This window comes from Medicago sativa, chromosome 2 (genome assembly GCF_051527215.1).
Source record: "Medicago sativa cultivar Bolivia chromosome 2, Bolivia_mono, whole genome shotgun sequence".
NCBI lineage: Eukaryota > Viridiplantae > Streptophyta > Magnoliopsida > Fabales > Fabaceae > Medicago > Medicago sativa.
The window spans coordinates 50,187,689-50,201,338 of NC_140750.1; the positions used below are offsets into that span (position 1 = coordinate 50,187,689).

Below are 13,650 nucleotides of genomic sequence, written 5' to 3' on the forward strand. Positions count from 1 at the left end.
TTACTTTCAGGTGCGATCATACCAGCACTAATGCACCGGATCCCATCAGAACTCCGCAGTTAAGCGTGCTTGGGCGAGAGTAGTACTAGGATGGGTGACCTCCTGGGAAGTCCTTGTGTTGCACCTCTTTTTGCCAAAATTTCGTGTTCTTTTTGTTAATTAGCGTAATTTTACGTCGTTTTTGAAAATTAAACTTCGATTGTATTTCATTTTTTTCGTTAATTAACGCAACCTAAAACTCTATTCGTTAATTAACGTAATTTGACGTCTTTTTTGAAAAATAAACTTAGAAATGCATATATACAATTACAACGCTTTACTTTCAGGTGCGATCATACCAGCACTAATGCACCGGATCCCATCAGAACTCTGCAGTTAAGCGTGCTTGGGCGAGAGTAGTACTAGGATGGGTGACCTCCTGGGAAGTCCTTGTGTTGCACCTCTTTTTGCCAAAATTTCGTGTTCTTTTTGTATGGGTGACCTCCTGGGAAGTCCTTGTGTTGCATCTCTTTTTGCCAAAATTTCGTGTTCTTTTTGTTAATTAGCGTAATTTTACGTCGTTTTTGAAAATTAAACTTCGATTGTATTTCATTTTTTTTCGTTAATTAACGCAACCTAAAACTCTATTCGTTAATTAACGTAATTTGACGTCTTTTTTGAAAAATAAACTTAGAAATGCATATATACAATTACAACGCTTTACTTTCAGGTGCGATCATACCAGCACTAATGCACCGGATCCCATCAGAACTCCGCAGTTAAGCGTGCTTGGGCGAGAGTAGTACTAGGATGGGTGACCTCCTGGGAAGTCCTTGTGTTGCACCTCTTTTTGCCAAAATTTCGTGTTCTTTTTGTTAATTAGCGTAATTTTACGTCGTTTTTGAAAATTAAACTTCGATTGTATTTCATTTTTTTTCGTTAATTAACGCAACCTAAAACTCTATTCGTTAATTAACGTAATTTGACGTCTTTTTTGAAAAATAAACTTAGAAATGCATATATACAATTACAACGCTTTACTTTCAGGTGCGATCATACCAGCACTAATGCACCGGATCCCATCAGAACTCCGTAGTTAAGCGTGCTTGGGCGAGAGTAGTACTAGGATGGGTGACCTCCTGGGAAGTCCTTGTGTTGCACCTCTTTTTGCCAAAATTTCGTGTTCTTTTTGTTAATTAGCGTAATTTTACGTCGTTTTTGAAAATTAAACTTCGATTGTATTTCATTTTTTTTCGTTAATTAACGCAACCTAAAACTCTATTCGTTAATTAACGTAATTTGACGTCTTTTTTGAAAAATAAACTTAGAAATGCATATATACAATTACAACGCTTTACTTTCAGGTGCGATCATACCAGCACTAATGCACCGGATCCCATCAGAACTCCGCAGTTATGCGTGCTTGGGCGAGAGTAGTACTAGGATGGGTGACCTCCTGGGAAGTCCTTGTGTTGCACCTCTTTTTGCCAAAATTTCGTGTTCTTTTTGTTAATTAGCGTAATTTTACGTCGTTTTTGAAAATTAAACTTCGATTGTATTTCATTTTTTTTCGTTAATTAACGCAACCTAAAACTCTATTCGTTAATTAACGTAATTTGACGTCTTTTTTGAAAAATAAACTTAGAAATGCATATATACAATTACAACGCTTTACTTTCAGGTGCGATCATACCAGCACTAATGCACCGGATCCCATCAGAACTCCGCAGTTAAGCGTGCTTGGGCGAGAGTAGTACTAGGATGGGTGACCTCCTGGGAAGTCCTTGTGTTGCACCTCTTTTTGCCAAAATTTCGTGTTCTTTTTGTATGGGTGACCTCCTGGGAAGTCCTTGTGTTGCATCTCTTTTTGCCAAAATTTCGTGTTCTTTTTGTTAATTAGCGTAATTTTACGTCGTTTTTGAAAATTAAACTTCGATTGTATTTCATTTTTTTTCGTTAATTAACGCAACCTAAAACTCTATTCGTTAATTAACGTAATTTGACGTCTTTTTTGAAAAATAAACTTAGAAATGCATATATACAATTACAACGCTTTACTTTCAGGTGCGATCATACCAGCACTAATGCACCGGATCCCATCAGAACTCCGCAGTTAAGCGTGCTTGGGCGAGAGTAGTACTAGGATGGGTGACCTCCTGGGAAGTCCTTGTGTTGCACCTCTTTTTGCCAAAATTTCGTGTTCTTTTTGTTAATTAGCGTAATTTTACGTCGTTTTTGAAAATTAAACTTCGATTGTATTTCATTTTTTTTCGTTAATTAACGCAACCTAAAACTCTATTCGTTAATTAACGTAATTTGACGTCTGTTTTGAAAAATAAACTTAGAAATGCATATATACAATTACAACGCTTTACTTTCAGGTGCGATCATACCAGCACTAATGCACCGGATCCCATCAGAACTCCGCAGTTAAGCGTGCTTGGGCGATAGTAGTACTAGGATGGGTGACCTCCTGGGAAGTCCTTGTGTTGCACCTCTTTTTGCCAAAATTTCGTGTTCTTTTTGTTAATTAGCGTAATTTTACGTCGTTTTTGAAAATTAAACTTCGATTGTATTTCATTTTTTTTCGTTAATTAACGCAACCTAAAACTCTATTCGTTAATTAACGTAATTTGACGTCTTTTTTGAAAAATAAACTTAGAAATGCATATATACAATTACAACGCTTTACTTTCAGGTGCGATCATACCAGCACTAATGCACCGGATCCCATCAGAACTCCGCAGTTAAGCGTGCTTGGGCGAGAGTAGTACTAGGATGGGTGACCTCCTGGGAAGTCCTTGTGTTGCACCTCTTTTTGCCAAAATTTCGTGTTCTTTTTGTTAATTAGTGTAATTTTACGTCGTTTTTGAAAATTAAACTTCGATTGTATTTCATTTTTTTTCGTTAATTAACGCAACCTAAAACTCTATTCGTTAATTAACGTAATTTGACGTCTTTTTTGAAAAATAAACTTAGAAATGCATATATACAATTACAACGCTTTACTTTCAGGTGCGATCATACCAGCACTAATGCACCGGATCCCATCAGAACTCCGCAGTTAAGCGTGCTTGGGCGAGAGTAGTACTAGGATGGGTGACCTCCTGGGAAGTCCTTGTGTTGCACCTCTTTTTGCCAAAATTTCGTGTTCTTTTTGTTAATTAGCGTAATTTTACGTCGTTTTTGAAAATTAAACTTCGATTGTATTTCATTTTTTTTCGTTAATTAACGCAACCTAAAACTCTATTCGTTAATTAACGTAATTTGACGTCTTTTTTGAAAAATAAACTTAGAAATGCATATATACAATTACAACGCTTTACTTTCAGGTGCGATCATACCAGCACTAATGCACCGGATCCCATCAGAACTCCGCAGTTAAGCGTGCTTGGGCGAGAGTAGTACTAGGATGGGTGACCTCCTGGGAAGTCCTTGTGTTGCACCTCTTTTTGCCAAAATTTCGTGTTCTTTTTGTATGGGTGACCTCCTGGGAAGTCCTTGTGTTGCATCTCTTTTTGCCAAAATTTCGTGTTCTTTTTGTTAATTAGCGTAATTTTACGTCGTTTTTGAAAATTAAACTTCGATTGTATTTCATTTTTTTTCGTTAATTAACGCAACCTAAAACTCTATTCGTTAATTAACGTAATTTGACGTCTTTTTTGAAAAATAAACTTAGAAATGCATATATACAATTACAACGCTTTACTTTCAGGTGCGATCATACCAGCACTAATGCACCGGATCCCATCAGAACTCCGCAGTTAAGCGTGCTTGGGCGAGAGTAGTACTAGGATGGGTGACCTCCTGGGAAGTCCTTGTGTTGCACCTCTTTTTGCCAAAATTTCGTGTTCTTTTTGTTAATTAGCGTAATTTTACGTCGTTTTTGAAAATTAAACTTCGATTGTATTTCATTTTTTTTCGTTAATTAACGCAACCTAAAACTCTATTCGTTAATTAACGTAATTTGACGTCTTTTTTGAAAAATAGACTTAGAAATGCATATATACAATTACAACGCTTTACTTTCAGGTGCGATCATACCAGCACTAATGCACCGGATCCCATCAGAACTCCGCAGTTAAGCGTGCTTGGGCGATAGTAGTACTAGGATGGGTGACCTCCTGGGAAGTCCTTGTGTTGCACCTCTTTTTGCCAAAATTTCGTGTTCTTTTTGTTAATTAGCGTAATTTTACGTCGTTTTTGAAAATTAAACTTCGATTGTATTTCATTTTTTTTCGTTAATTAACGCAACCTAAAACTCTATTCGTTAATTAACGTAATTTGACGTCTTTTTTGAAAAATAAACTTAGAAATGCATATATACAATTACAACGCTTTACTTTCAGGTGCGATCATACCAGCACTAATGCACCGGATACCATCAGAACTCCGCAGTTAAGCGTGCTTGGGCGAGAGTAGTACTAGGATGGGTGACCTCCTGGGAAGTCCTTGTGTTGCACCTCTTTTTGCCAAAATTTCGTGTTCTTTTTGTTAATTAGCGTAATTTTACGTCGTTTTTGAAAATTAAACTTCGATTGTATTTCATTTTTTTTCGTTAATTAACGCAACCTAAAACTCTATTCAATAATTAACGTAATTTGACGTCTTTTTTGAAAAATAAACTTAGAAATGCATATATACAATTACAACGCTTTACTTTCAGGTGCGATCATGCCAGCACTAATGCACCGGATCCCATCAGAACTCTGCAGTTAAGCGTGCTTGGGCGAGAGTAGTACTAGGATGGGTGACCTCCTGGGAAGTCCTTGTGTTGCACCTCTTTTTGCCAAAATTTCGTGTTCTTTTTGTTAATTAGCGTAATTTTACGTCGTTTTTGAAAATTAAACTTCGATTGTATTTCATTTTTTTCGTTAATTAACGCAACCTAAAACTCTATTCGTTAATTAACGTAATTTGACGTCTTTTTTGAAAAATAAACTTAGAAATGCATATATACAATTACAACGCTTTGCTTTCAGGTGCGATCATACCAGCACTAATGCACCGGATCCCATCAGAACTCCGCAGTTAAGCGTGCTTGGGCGAGAGTAGTACTAGGATGGGTGACCTCCTGGGAAGTCCTTGTGTTGCACCTCTTTTTGCCAAAATTTCGTGTTCTTTCTGTTAATTAGCGTAATTTTACGTCGTTTTTGAAAATTAAACTTCGATTGTATTTCATTTTTTTTCGTTAATTAACGCAACCTAAAACTCTATTCGTTAATTAACGTAATTTGACGTCTTTTTTGAAAAATAAACTTAGAAATGCATATATACAATTACAACGCTTTACTTTCAGGTGCGATCATACCAGCACTAATGCACCGGATCCCATCAGAACTCCGCAGTTAAGCGTGCTTGGGCGAGAGTAGTACTAGGATGGGTGACCTCCTGGGAAGTCCTTGTGTTGCACCTCTTTTTGCCAAAATTTCGTGTTCTTTTTGTTAATTAGCGTAATTTTACGTCGTTTTTGAAAATTAAACTTCGATTGTATTTCATTTTTTTTCGTTAATTAACGCAACCTAAAACTCTATTCGTTAATTAACGTAATTTGACGTCTTTTTTGAAAAATAAACTTAGAAATGCATATATACAATTACAACGCTTTACTTTCAGGTGCGATCATACCAGCACTAATGCACCGGATCCCATCAGAACTCCGCAGTTAAGCGTGCTTGGGCGAGAGTAGTACTAGGATGGGTGACCTCCGGGGAAGTCCGTGTGTTGCACCTCTTTTTGCCAAAATTTCGTGTTCTTTTTGTTAATTAGCGTAATTTTACGTCGTTTTTGAAAATTAAACTTCGATTGTATTTCATTTTTTTTCGTTAATTAACGCAACCTAAAACTCTATTCGTTAATTAACGTAATTTGACGTCTTTTTTGAAAAATAAACTTAGAAATGCATATATACAATTACAACGCTTTACTTTCAGGTGCGATCATACCAGCACTAATGCACCGGATCCCATCAGAACTCCGCAGTTAAGCGTGCTTGGGCGAGAGTAGTACTAGGATGGGTGACCTCCTGGGAAGTCCTTGTGTTGCACCTCTTTTTGCCAAAATTTCGTGTTCTTTTTGTATGGGTGACCTCCTGGGAAGTCCTTGTGTTGCATCTCTTTTTGCCAAAATTTCGTGTTCTTTTTGTTAATTAGCGTAATTTTACGTCGTTTTTGAAAATTAAACTTCGATTGTATTTCATTTTTTTTCGTTAATTAACGCAACCTAAAACTCTATTCGTTAATTAACGTAATTTGACGTCTTTTTTGAAAAATAAACTTAGAAATGCATATATACAATTACAACGCTTTACTTTCAGGTGCGATCATACCAGCACTAATGCACCGGATCCCATCAGAACTCCGCAGTTAAGCGTGCTTGGGCGAGAGTAGTACTAGGATGGGTGACCTCCTGGGAAGTCCTTGTGTTGCACCTCTTTTTGCCAAAATTTCGTGTTCTTTTTGTTAATTAGCGTAATTTTACGTCGTTTTTGAAAATTAAACTTCGATTGTATTTCATTTTTTTTCGTTAATTAACGCAACCTAAAACTCTATTCGTTAATTAACGTAATTTGACGTCTTTTTTGAAAAATAGACTTAGAAATGCATATATACAATTACAACGCTTTACTTTCAGGTGCGATCATACCAGCACTAATGCACCGGATCCCATCAGAACTCCGCAGTTAAGCGTGCTTGGGCGATAGTAGTACTAGGATGGGTGACCTCCTGGGAAGTCCTTGTGTTGCACCTCTTTTTGCCAAAATTTCGTGTTCTTTTTGTTAATTAGCGTAATTTTACGTCGTTTTTGAAAATTAAACTTCGATTGTATTTCATTTTTTTTCGTTAATTAACGCAACCTAAAACTCTATTCGTTAATTAACGTAATTTGACGTCTTTTTTGAAAAATAAACTTAGAAATGCATATATACAATTACAACGCTTTACTTTCAGGTGCGATCATACCAGCACTAATGCACCGGATACCATCAGAACTCCGCAGTTAAGCGTGCTTGGGCGAGAGTAGTACTAGGATGGGTGACCTCCTGGGAAGTCCTTGTGTTGCACCTCTTTTTGCCAAAATTTCGTGTTCTTTTTGTTAATTAGCGTAATTTTACGTCGTTTTTGAAAATTAAACTTCGATTGTATTTCATTTTTTTTCGTTAATTAACGCAACCTAAAACTCTATTCAATAATTAACGTAATTTGACGTCTTTTTTGAAAAATAAACTTAGAAATGCATATATACAATTACAACGCTTTACTTTCAGGTGCGATCATGCCAGCACTAATGCACCGGATCCCATCAGAACTCTGCAGTTAAGCGTGCTTGGGCGAGAGTAGTACTAGGATGGGTGACCTCCTGGGAAGTCCTTGTGTTGCACCTCTTTTTGCCAAAATTTCGTGTTCTTTTTGTTAATTAGCGTAATTTTACGTCGTTTTTGAAAATTAAACTTCGATTGTATTTCATTTTTTTCGTTAATTAACGCAACCTAAAACTCTATTCGTTAATTAACGTAATTTGACGTCTTTTTTGAAAAATAAACTTAGAAATGCATATATACAATTACAACGCTTTGCTTTCAGGTGCGATCATACCAGCACTAATGCACCGGATCCCATCAGAACTCCGCAGTTAAGCGTGCTTGGGCGAGAGTAGTACTAGGATGGGTGACCTCCTGGGAAGTCCTTGTGTTGCACCTCTTTTTGCCAAAATTTCGTGTTCTTTCTGTTAATTAGCGTAATTTTACGTCGTTTTTGAAAATTAAACTTCGATTGTATTTCATTTTTTTTCGTTAATTAACGCAACCTAAAACTCTATTCGTTAATTAACGTAATTTGACGTCTTTTTTGAAAAATAAACTTAGAAATGCATATATACAATTACAACGCTTTACTTTCAGGTGCGATCATACCAGCACTAATGCACCGGATCCCATCAGAACTCCGCAGTTAAGCGTGCTTGGGCGAGAGTAGTACTAGGATGGGTGACCTCCTGGGAAGTCCTTGTGTTGCACCTCTTTTTGCCAAAATTTCGTGTTCTTTTTGTTAATTAGCGTAATTTTACGTCGTTTTTGAAAATTAAACTTCGATTGTATTTCATTTTTTTTCGTTAATTAACGCAACCTAAAACTCTATTCGTTAATTAACGTAATTTGACGTCTTTTTTGAAAAATAAACTTAGAAATGCATATATACAATTACAACGCTTTACTTTCAGGTGCGATCATACCAGCACTAATGCACCGGATCCCATCAGAACTCCGCAGTTAAGCGTGCTTGGGCGAGAGTAGTACTAGGATGGGTGACCTCCTGGGAAGTCCTTGTGTTGCACCTCTTTTTGCCAAAATTTCGTGTTCTTTTTGTTAATTAGCGTAATTTTACGTCGTTTTTGAAAATTAAACTTCGATTGTATTTCATTTTTTTTCGTTAATTAACGCAACCTAAAACTCTATTCGTTAATTAACGTAATTTGACGTCTTTTTTGAAAAATAAACTTAGAAATGCATATATACAATTACAACGCTTTACTTTCAGGTGCGATCATACCAGCACTAATGCACCGGATCCCATCAGAACTCCGCAGTTAAGCGTGCTTGGGCGAGAGTAGTACTAGGATGGGTGACCTCCTGGGAAGTCCTTGTGTTGCACCTCTTTTTGCCAAAATTTCGTGTTCTTTTTGTATGGGTGACCTCCTGGGAAGTCCTTGTGTTGCACCTCTTTTTGCCAAAATTTCGTGTTCTTTTTGTTAATTAGCGTAATTTTACGTCGTTTTTGAAAATTAAACTTCGATTGTATTTCATTTTTTTTCGTTAATTAACGCAACCTAAAACTCTATTCGTTAATTAACGTAATTTGACGTCTTTTTTGAAAAATAAACTTAGAAATGCATATATACAATTACAACGCTTTACTTTCAGGTGCGATCATACCAGCACTAATGCACCGGATCCCATCAGAACTCCGCAGTTAAGCGTGCTTGGGCGAGAGTAGTACTAGGATGGGTGACCTCCTGGGAAGTCCTTGTGTTGCACCTCTTTTTGCCAAAATTTCGTGTTCTTTTTGTTAATTAGCGTAATTTTACGTCGTTTTTGAAAATTAAACTTCGATTGTATTTCATTTTTTTTCGTTAATTAACGCAACCTAAAACTCTATTCGTTAATTAACGTAATTTGACGTCTTTTTTGAAAAATAAACTTAGAAATGCATATATACAATTACAACGCTTTACTTTCAGGTGCGATCATACCAGCACTAATGCACCGGATCCCATCAGAACTCCGCAGTTAAGCGTGCTTGGGCGATAGTAGTACTAGGATGGGTGACCTCCTGGGAAGTCCTTGTGTTGCACCTCTTTTTGCCAAAATTTCGTGTTCTTTTTGTTAATTAGCGTAATTTTACGTCGTTTTTGAAAATTAAACTTCGATTGTATTTCATTTTTTTTCGTTAATTAACGCAACCTAAAACTCTATTCGTTAATTAACGTAATTTGACGTCTTTTTTGAAAAATAAACTTAGAAATGCATATATACAATTACAACGCTTTACTTTCAGGTGCGATCATACCAGCACTAATGCACCGGATCCCATCAGAACTCCGCAGTTAAGCGTGCTTGGGCGAGAGTAGTACTAGGATGGGTGACCTCCTGGGAAGTCTTTGTGTTGCACCTCTTTTTGCCAAAATTTCGTGTTCTTTTTGTTAATTAGCGTAATTTTACGTCGTTTTTGAAAATTAAACTTCGATTGTATTTCATTTTTTTTCGTTAATTAACGCAACCTAAAACTCTATTCGTTAATTAACGTAATTTGACGTCTTTTTTGAAAAATAAACTTAGAAATGCATATATACAATTACAACGCTTTACTTTCAGGTGCGATCATACCAGCACTAATGCACCGGATCCCATCAGAACTCCGCAGTTAAGCGTGCTTGGGCGAGAGTAGTACTAGGATGGGTGACCTCCTGGGAAGTCCTTGTGTTGCACCTCTTTTTGCCAAAATTTCGTGTTCTTTTTGTATGGGTGACCTCCTGGGAAGTCCTTGTGTTGCACCTCTTTTTGCCAAAATTTCGTGTTCTTTTTGTTAATTAGCGTAATTTTACGTCGTTTTTGAAAATTAAACTTCGATTGTATTTCATTTTTTTTCGTTAATTAACGCAACCTAAAACTCTATTCGTGAATTAACGTAATTTGACGTCTTTTTTGAAAAATAAACTTAGAAATGCATATATACAATTACAACGCTTTACTTTCAGGTGCGATCATACCAGCGCTAATGCACCGGATCCCATCAGAACTCCGCAGTTAAGCGTGCTTGGGCGAGAGTAGTACTAGGATGGGTGACCTCCTGGGAAGTCCTTGTGTTGCACCTCTTTTTGCCAAAATTTCGTGTTCTTTTTGTTAATTAGCGTAATTTTACGTCGTTTTTGAAAATTAAACTTCGATTGTATTTCATTTTTTTTCGTTAATTAACGCAACCTAAAACTCTATTCGTTAATTAACGTAATTTGACGTCTTTTTTGAAAAATAAACTTAGAAATGCATATATACAATTACAACGCTTTACTTTCAGGTGCGATCATACCAGCACTAATGCACCGGATCCCATCAGAACTCCGCAGTTAAGCGTGCTTGGGCGATAGTAGTACTAGGATGGGTGACCTCCTGGGAAGTCCTTGTGTTGCACCTCTTTTTGCCAAAATTTCGTGTTCTTTTTGTTAATTAGCGTAATTTTACGTCGTTTTTGAAAATTAAACTTCGATTGTATTTCATTTTTTTCGTTAATTAACGCAACCTAAAACTCTATTCGTTAATTAACGTAATTTGACGTCTTTTTTGAAAAATAAACTTAGAAATGCATATATACAATTACAACGCTTTACTTTCAGGTGCGATCATACCAGCACTAATGCACCGGATCCCATCAGAACTCCGCAGTTAAGCGTGCTTGGGCGAGAGTAGTACTAGGATGGGTGACCTCCTGGGAAGTCTTTGTGTTGCACCTCTTTTTGCCAAAATTTCGTGTTCTTTTTGTTAATTAGCGTAATTTTACGTCGTTTTTGAAAATTAAACTTCGATTGTATTTCATTTTTTTTCGTTAATTAACGCAACCTAAAACTCTATTCGTTAATTAACGTAATTTGACGTCTTTTTTGAAAAATAAACTTAGAAATGCATATATACAATTACAACGCTTTACTTTCAGGTGCGATCATACCAGCACTAATGCACCGGATCCCATCAGAACTCCGCAGTTAAGCGTGCTTGGGCGAGAGTAGTACTAGGATGGGTGACCTCCTGGGAAGTCCTTGTGTTGCACCTCTTTTTGCCAAAATTTCGTGTTCTTTTTGTATGGGTGACCTCCTGGGAAGTCCTTGTGTTGCACCTCTTTTTGCCAAAATTTCGTGTTCTTTTTGTTAATTAGCGTAATTTTACGTCGTTTTTGAAAATTAAACTTCGATTGTATTTCATTTTTTTTCGTTAATTAACGCAACCTAAAACTCTATTCGTTAATTAACGTAATTTGACGTCTTTTTTGAAAAATAAACTTAGAAATGCATATATACAATTACAACGCTTTACTTTCAGGTGCGATCATACCAGCACTAATGCACCGGATCCCATCAGAACTCCGCAGTTAAGCGTGCTTGGGCGAGAGTAGTACTAGGATGGGTGACCTCCTGGGAAGTCCTTGTGTTGCACCTCTTTTTGCCAAAATTTCGTGTTCTTTTTGTTAATTAGCGTAATTTTACGTCGTTTTTGAAAATTAAACTTCGATTGTATTTCATTTTTTTTCGTTAATTAACGCAACCTAAAACTCTATTCGTTAATTAACGTAATTTGACGTCTTTTTTGAAAAATAAACTTAGAAATGCATATATACAATTACAACGCTTTACTTTCAGGTGCGATCATACCAGCACTAATGCACCGGATCCCATCAGAACTCCGCAGTTAAGCGTGCTTGGGCGAGAGTAGTACTAGGATGGGTGACCTCCTGGGAAGTCCTTGTGTTGCACCTCTTTTTGCCAAAATTTCGTGTTCTTTTTGTTAATTAGCGTAATTTTACGTCGTTTTTGAAAATTAAACTTCGATTGTATTTCATTTTTTTTCGTTAATTAACGCAACCTAAAACTCTATTCGTTAATTAACGTAATTTGACGTCTTTTTTGAAAAATAAACTTAGAAATGCATATATACAATTACAACGCTTTACTTTCAGGTGCGATCATACCAGCACTAATGCACCGGATCCCATCAGAACTCCGCAGTTAAGCGTGCTTGGGCGAGAGTAGTACTAGGATGGGTGACCTCCTGGGAAGTCTTTGTGTTGCACCTCTTTTTGCCAAAATTTCGTGTTCTTTTTGTTAATTAGCGTAATTTTACGTCGTTTTTGAAAATTAAACTTCGATTGTATTTCATTTTTTTTCGTTAATTAACGCAACCTAAAACTCTATTCGTTAATTAACGTAATTTGACGTCTTTTTTGAAAAATAAACTTAGAAATGCATATATACAATTACAACGCTTTACTTTCAGGTGCGATCATACCAGCACTAATGCACCGGATCCCATCAGAACTCCGCAGTTAAGCGTGCTTGGGCGAGAGTAGTACTAGGATGGGTGACCTCCTGGGAAGTCCTTGTGTTGCACCTCGTTTTGCCAAAATTTCGTGTTCTTTTTGTATGGGTGACCTCCTGGGAAGTCCTTGTGTTGCACCTCTTTTTGCCAAAATTTCGTGTTCTTTTTGTTAATTAGCGTAATTTTACGTCGTTTTTGAAAATTAAACTTCGATTGTATTTCATTTTTTTTCGTTAATTAACGCAACCTAAAACTCTATTCGTTAATTAACGTAATTTGACGTCTTTTTTGAAAAATAAACTTAGAAATGCATATATACAATTACAACGCTTTACTTTCAGGTGCGATCATACCAGCACTAATGCACCGGATCCCATCAGAACTCCGCAGTTAAGCGTGCTTGGGCGAGAGTAGTACTAGGATGGGTGACCTCCTGGGAAGTCCTTGTGTTGCACCTCTTTTTGCCAAAATTTCGTGTTCTTTTTGTTAATTAGCGTAATTTTACGTCGTTTTTGAAAATTAAACTTCGATTGTATTTCATTTTTTTTCGTTAATTAACGCAACCTAAAACTCTATTCGTTAATTAACGTAATTTGACGTCTTTTTTGAAAAATAAACTTAGAAATGCATATATACAATTACAACGCTTTACTTTCAGGTGCGATCATACCAGCACTAATGCACCGGATCCCATCAGAACTCCGCAGTTAAGCGTGCTTGGGCGAGAGTAGTACTAGGATGGGTGACCTCCTGGGAAGTCCTTGTGTTGCACCTCTTTTTGCCAAAATTTCGTGTTCTTTTTGTTAATTAGCGTAATTTTACGTCGTTTTTGAAAATTAAACTTCGATTGTATTTCATTTTTTTTCGTTAATTAACGCAACCTAAAACTCTATTCGTTAATTAACGTAATTTGACGTCTTTTTTGAAAAATAAACTTAGAAATGCATATATACAATTACAACGCTTTACTTTCAGGTGCGATCATACCAGCACTAATGCACCGGATCCCATCAGAACTCCGCAGTTAAGCGTGCTTGGGCGAGAGTAGTACTAGGATGGGTGACCTCCTGGGAAGTCCTTGTGTTGCACCTCTT

The 13,650-nt window shown here is 36.7% G+C and overlaps 42 non-coding genes across 42 annotated transcripts; all 42 read left to right on the forward strand.

Annotated features, from left to right (window-relative positions):
• The first annotated feature begins 8 nt into the window (after positions 1-8).
• On the forward strand, positions 9-127 carry LOC146947986 (5S ribosomal RNA). Its single transcript, XR_015028446.1, has one exon. It is a non-coding gene; the product is annotated as a 5S ribosomal RNA (ribosomal RNA).
• Positions 128-324: 197 nt separating this feature from the next.
• On the forward strand, positions 325-443 carry LOC146947987 (5S ribosomal RNA). Its single transcript, XR_015028960.1, has one exon. It is a non-coding gene; the product is annotated as a 5S ribosomal RNA (ribosomal RNA).
• A 264-nt stretch (positions 444-707) lies between these two features.
• LOC146947988 (5S ribosomal RNA) lies at positions 708-826 on the forward strand. Its single transcript, XR_015028447.1, has one exon. It is a non-coding gene; the product is annotated as a 5S ribosomal RNA (ribosomal RNA).
• A 198-nt stretch (positions 827-1,024) lies between these two features.
• On the forward strand, positions 1,025-1,143 carry LOC146947989 (5S ribosomal RNA). Its single transcript, XR_015028846.1, has one exon. It is a non-coding gene; the product is annotated as a 5S ribosomal RNA (ribosomal RNA).
• Positions 1,144-1,341: 198 nt separating this feature from the next.
• Positions 1,342-1,460, forward strand: LOC146947990 (5S ribosomal RNA). The gene has a single exon (XR_015029222.1). It is a non-coding gene; the product is annotated as a 5S ribosomal RNA (ribosomal RNA).
• Positions 1,461-1,658: 198 nt separating this feature from the next.
• On the forward strand, positions 1,659-1,777 carry LOC146947991 (5S ribosomal RNA). Its single transcript, XR_015028448.1, has one exon. It is a non-coding gene; the product is annotated as a 5S ribosomal RNA (ribosomal RNA).
• A 264-nt stretch (positions 1,778-2,041) lies between these two features.
• On the forward strand, positions 2,042-2,160 carry LOC146947992 (5S ribosomal RNA). Its single transcript, XR_015028449.1, has one exon. It is a non-coding gene; the product is annotated as a 5S ribosomal RNA (ribosomal RNA).
• Positions 2,161-2,358: 198 nt separating this feature from the next.
• On the forward strand, positions 2,359-2,477 carry LOC146947993 (5S ribosomal RNA). Its single transcript, XR_015029227.1, has one exon. It is a non-coding gene; the product is annotated as a 5S ribosomal RNA (ribosomal RNA).
• A 198-nt stretch (positions 2,478-2,675) lies between these two features.
• On the forward strand, positions 2,676-2,794 carry LOC146947994 (5S ribosomal RNA). The gene has a single exon (XR_015028450.1). It is a non-coding gene; the product is annotated as a 5S ribosomal RNA (ribosomal RNA).
• A 198-nt stretch (positions 2,795-2,992) lies between these two features.
• Positions 2,993-3,111, forward strand: LOC146947995 (5S ribosomal RNA). Its single transcript, XR_015028452.1, has one exon. It is a non-coding gene; the product is annotated as a 5S ribosomal RNA (ribosomal RNA).
• Positions 3,112-3,309: 198 nt separating this feature from the next.
• LOC146947996 (5S ribosomal RNA) lies at positions 3,310-3,428 on the forward strand. The gene has a single exon (XR_015028453.1). It is a non-coding gene; the product is annotated as a 5S ribosomal RNA (ribosomal RNA).
• A 264-nt stretch (positions 3,429-3,692) lies between these two features.
• LOC146947997 (5S ribosomal RNA) lies at positions 3,693-3,811 on the forward strand. The gene has a single exon (XR_015028454.1). It is a non-coding gene; the product is annotated as a 5S ribosomal RNA (ribosomal RNA).
• Positions 3,812-4,009: 198 nt separating this feature from the next.
• LOC146947998 (5S ribosomal RNA) lies at positions 4,010-4,128 on the forward strand. The gene has a single exon (XR_015029228.1). It is a non-coding gene; the product is annotated as a 5S ribosomal RNA (ribosomal RNA).
• Positions 4,129-4,326: 198 nt separating this feature from the next.
• LOC146947999 (5S ribosomal RNA) lies at positions 4,327-4,445 on the forward strand. Its single transcript, XR_015029270.1, has one exon. It is a non-coding gene; the product is annotated as a 5S ribosomal RNA (ribosomal RNA).
• A 198-nt stretch (positions 4,446-4,643) lies between these two features.
• On the forward strand, positions 4,644-4,762 carry LOC146948000 (5S ribosomal RNA). The gene has a single exon (XR_015029209.1). It is a non-coding gene; the product is annotated as a 5S ribosomal RNA (ribosomal RNA).
• A 197-nt stretch (positions 4,763-4,959) lies between these two features.
• On the forward strand, positions 4,960-5,078 carry LOC146948001 (5S ribosomal RNA). Its single transcript, XR_015028455.1, has one exon. It is a non-coding gene; the product is annotated as a 5S ribosomal RNA (ribosomal RNA).
• Positions 5,079-5,276: 198 nt separating this feature from the next.
• Positions 5,277-5,395, forward strand: LOC146948002 (5S ribosomal RNA). The gene has a single exon (XR_015028456.1). It is a non-coding gene; the product is annotated as a 5S ribosomal RNA (ribosomal RNA).
• A 198-nt stretch (positions 5,396-5,593) lies between these two features.
• LOC146948003 (5S ribosomal RNA) lies at positions 5,594-5,712 on the forward strand. The gene has a single exon (XR_015029048.1). It is a non-coding gene; the product is annotated as a 5S ribosomal RNA (ribosomal RNA).
• A 198-nt stretch (positions 5,713-5,910) lies between these two features.
• LOC146948004 (5S ribosomal RNA) lies at positions 5,911-6,029 on the forward strand. The gene has a single exon (XR_015028457.1). It is a non-coding gene; the product is annotated as a 5S ribosomal RNA (ribosomal RNA).
• Positions 6,030-6,293: 264 nt separating this feature from the next.
• On the forward strand, positions 6,294-6,412 carry LOC146948005 (5S ribosomal RNA). The gene has a single exon (XR_015028458.1). It is a non-coding gene; the product is annotated as a 5S ribosomal RNA (ribosomal RNA).
• A 198-nt stretch (positions 6,413-6,610) lies between these two features.
• LOC146948006 (5S ribosomal RNA) lies at positions 6,611-6,729 on the forward strand. The gene has a single exon (XR_015029229.1). It is a non-coding gene; the product is annotated as a 5S ribosomal RNA (ribosomal RNA).
• Positions 6,730-6,927: 198 nt separating this feature from the next.
• Positions 6,928-7,046, forward strand: LOC146948007 (5S ribosomal RNA). Its single transcript, XR_015029271.1, has one exon. It is a non-coding gene; the product is annotated as a 5S ribosomal RNA (ribosomal RNA).
• Positions 7,047-7,244: 198 nt separating this feature from the next.
• Positions 7,245-7,363, forward strand: LOC146948008 (5S ribosomal RNA). Its single transcript, XR_015029211.1, has one exon. It is a non-coding gene; the product is annotated as a 5S ribosomal RNA (ribosomal RNA).
• Positions 7,364-7,560: 197 nt separating this feature from the next.
• LOC146948009 (5S ribosomal RNA) lies at positions 7,561-7,679 on the forward strand. Its single transcript, XR_015028459.1, has one exon. It is a non-coding gene; the product is annotated as a 5S ribosomal RNA (ribosomal RNA).
• A 198-nt stretch (positions 7,680-7,877) lies between these two features.
• Positions 7,878-7,996, forward strand: LOC146948010 (5S ribosomal RNA). Its single transcript, XR_015028460.1, has one exon. It is a non-coding gene; the product is annotated as a 5S ribosomal RNA (ribosomal RNA).
• A 198-nt stretch (positions 7,997-8,194) lies between these two features.
• LOC146948011 (5S ribosomal RNA) lies at positions 8,195-8,313 on the forward strand. The gene has a single exon (XR_015028461.1). It is a non-coding gene; the product is annotated as a 5S ribosomal RNA (ribosomal RNA).
• Positions 8,314-8,511: 198 nt separating this feature from the next.
• On the forward strand, positions 8,512-8,630 carry LOC146948012 (5S ribosomal RNA). The gene has a single exon (XR_015028463.1). It is a non-coding gene; the product is annotated as a 5S ribosomal RNA (ribosomal RNA).
• Positions 8,631-8,894: 264 nt separating this feature from the next.
• Positions 8,895-9,013, forward strand: LOC146948013 (5S ribosomal RNA). Its single transcript, XR_015028464.1, has one exon. It is a non-coding gene; the product is annotated as a 5S ribosomal RNA (ribosomal RNA).
• Positions 9,014-9,211: 198 nt separating this feature from the next.
• LOC146948014 (5S ribosomal RNA) lies at positions 9,212-9,330 on the forward strand. The gene has a single exon (XR_015029230.1). It is a non-coding gene; the product is annotated as a 5S ribosomal RNA (ribosomal RNA).
• Positions 9,331-9,528: 198 nt separating this feature from the next.
• On the forward strand, positions 9,529-9,647 carry LOC146948015 (5S ribosomal RNA). The gene has a single exon (XR_015028927.1). It is a non-coding gene; the product is annotated as a 5S ribosomal RNA (ribosomal RNA).
• A 198-nt stretch (positions 9,648-9,845) lies between these two features.
• Positions 9,846-9,964, forward strand: LOC146948016 (5S ribosomal RNA). The gene has a single exon (XR_015028465.1). It is a non-coding gene; the product is annotated as a 5S ribosomal RNA (ribosomal RNA).
• A 264-nt stretch (positions 9,965-10,228) lies between these two features.
• Positions 10,229-10,347, forward strand: LOC146948017 (5S ribosomal RNA). The gene has a single exon (XR_015028902.1). It is a non-coding gene; the product is annotated as a 5S ribosomal RNA (ribosomal RNA).
• Positions 10,348-10,545: 198 nt separating this feature from the next.
• LOC146948018 (5S ribosomal RNA) lies at positions 10,546-10,664 on the forward strand. The gene has a single exon (XR_015029231.1). It is a non-coding gene; the product is annotated as a 5S ribosomal RNA (ribosomal RNA).
• Positions 10,665-10,861: 197 nt separating this feature from the next.
• LOC146948019 (5S ribosomal RNA) lies at positions 10,862-10,980 on the forward strand. The gene has a single exon (XR_015028928.1). It is a non-coding gene; the product is annotated as a 5S ribosomal RNA (ribosomal RNA).
• Positions 10,981-11,178: 198 nt separating this feature from the next.
• Positions 11,179-11,297, forward strand: LOC146948020 (5S ribosomal RNA). Its single transcript, XR_015028466.1, has one exon. It is a non-coding gene; the product is annotated as a 5S ribosomal RNA (ribosomal RNA).
• Positions 11,298-11,561: 264 nt separating this feature from the next.
• On the forward strand, positions 11,562-11,680 carry LOC146948021 (5S ribosomal RNA). The gene has a single exon (XR_015028467.1). It is a non-coding gene; the product is annotated as a 5S ribosomal RNA (ribosomal RNA).
• Positions 11,681-11,878: 198 nt separating this feature from the next.
• On the forward strand, positions 11,879-11,997 carry LOC146948022 (5S ribosomal RNA). The gene has a single exon (XR_015028468.1). It is a non-coding gene; the product is annotated as a 5S ribosomal RNA (ribosomal RNA).
• A 198-nt stretch (positions 11,998-12,195) lies between these two features.
• On the forward strand, positions 12,196-12,314 carry LOC146948023 (5S ribosomal RNA). Its single transcript, XR_015028929.1, has one exon. It is a non-coding gene; the product is annotated as a 5S ribosomal RNA (ribosomal RNA).
• A 198-nt stretch (positions 12,315-12,512) lies between these two features.
• Positions 12,513-12,631, forward strand: LOC146948024 (5S ribosomal RNA). Its single transcript, XR_015028469.1, has one exon. It is a non-coding gene; the product is annotated as a 5S ribosomal RNA (ribosomal RNA).
• Positions 12,632-12,895: 264 nt separating this feature from the next.
• Positions 12,896-13,014, forward strand: LOC146948025 (5S ribosomal RNA). The gene has a single exon (XR_015028470.1). It is a non-coding gene; the product is annotated as a 5S ribosomal RNA (ribosomal RNA).
• A 198-nt stretch (positions 13,015-13,212) lies between these two features.
• Positions 13,213-13,331, forward strand: LOC146948026 (5S ribosomal RNA). Its single transcript, XR_015028471.1, has one exon. It is a non-coding gene; the product is annotated as a 5S ribosomal RNA (ribosomal RNA).
• A 198-nt stretch (positions 13,332-13,529) lies between these two features.
• LOC146948027 (5S ribosomal RNA) lies at positions 13,530-13,648 on the forward strand. The gene has a single exon (XR_015028472.1). It is a non-coding gene; the product is annotated as a 5S ribosomal RNA (ribosomal RNA).
• Positions 13,649-13,650: the final 2 nt, after the last annotated feature.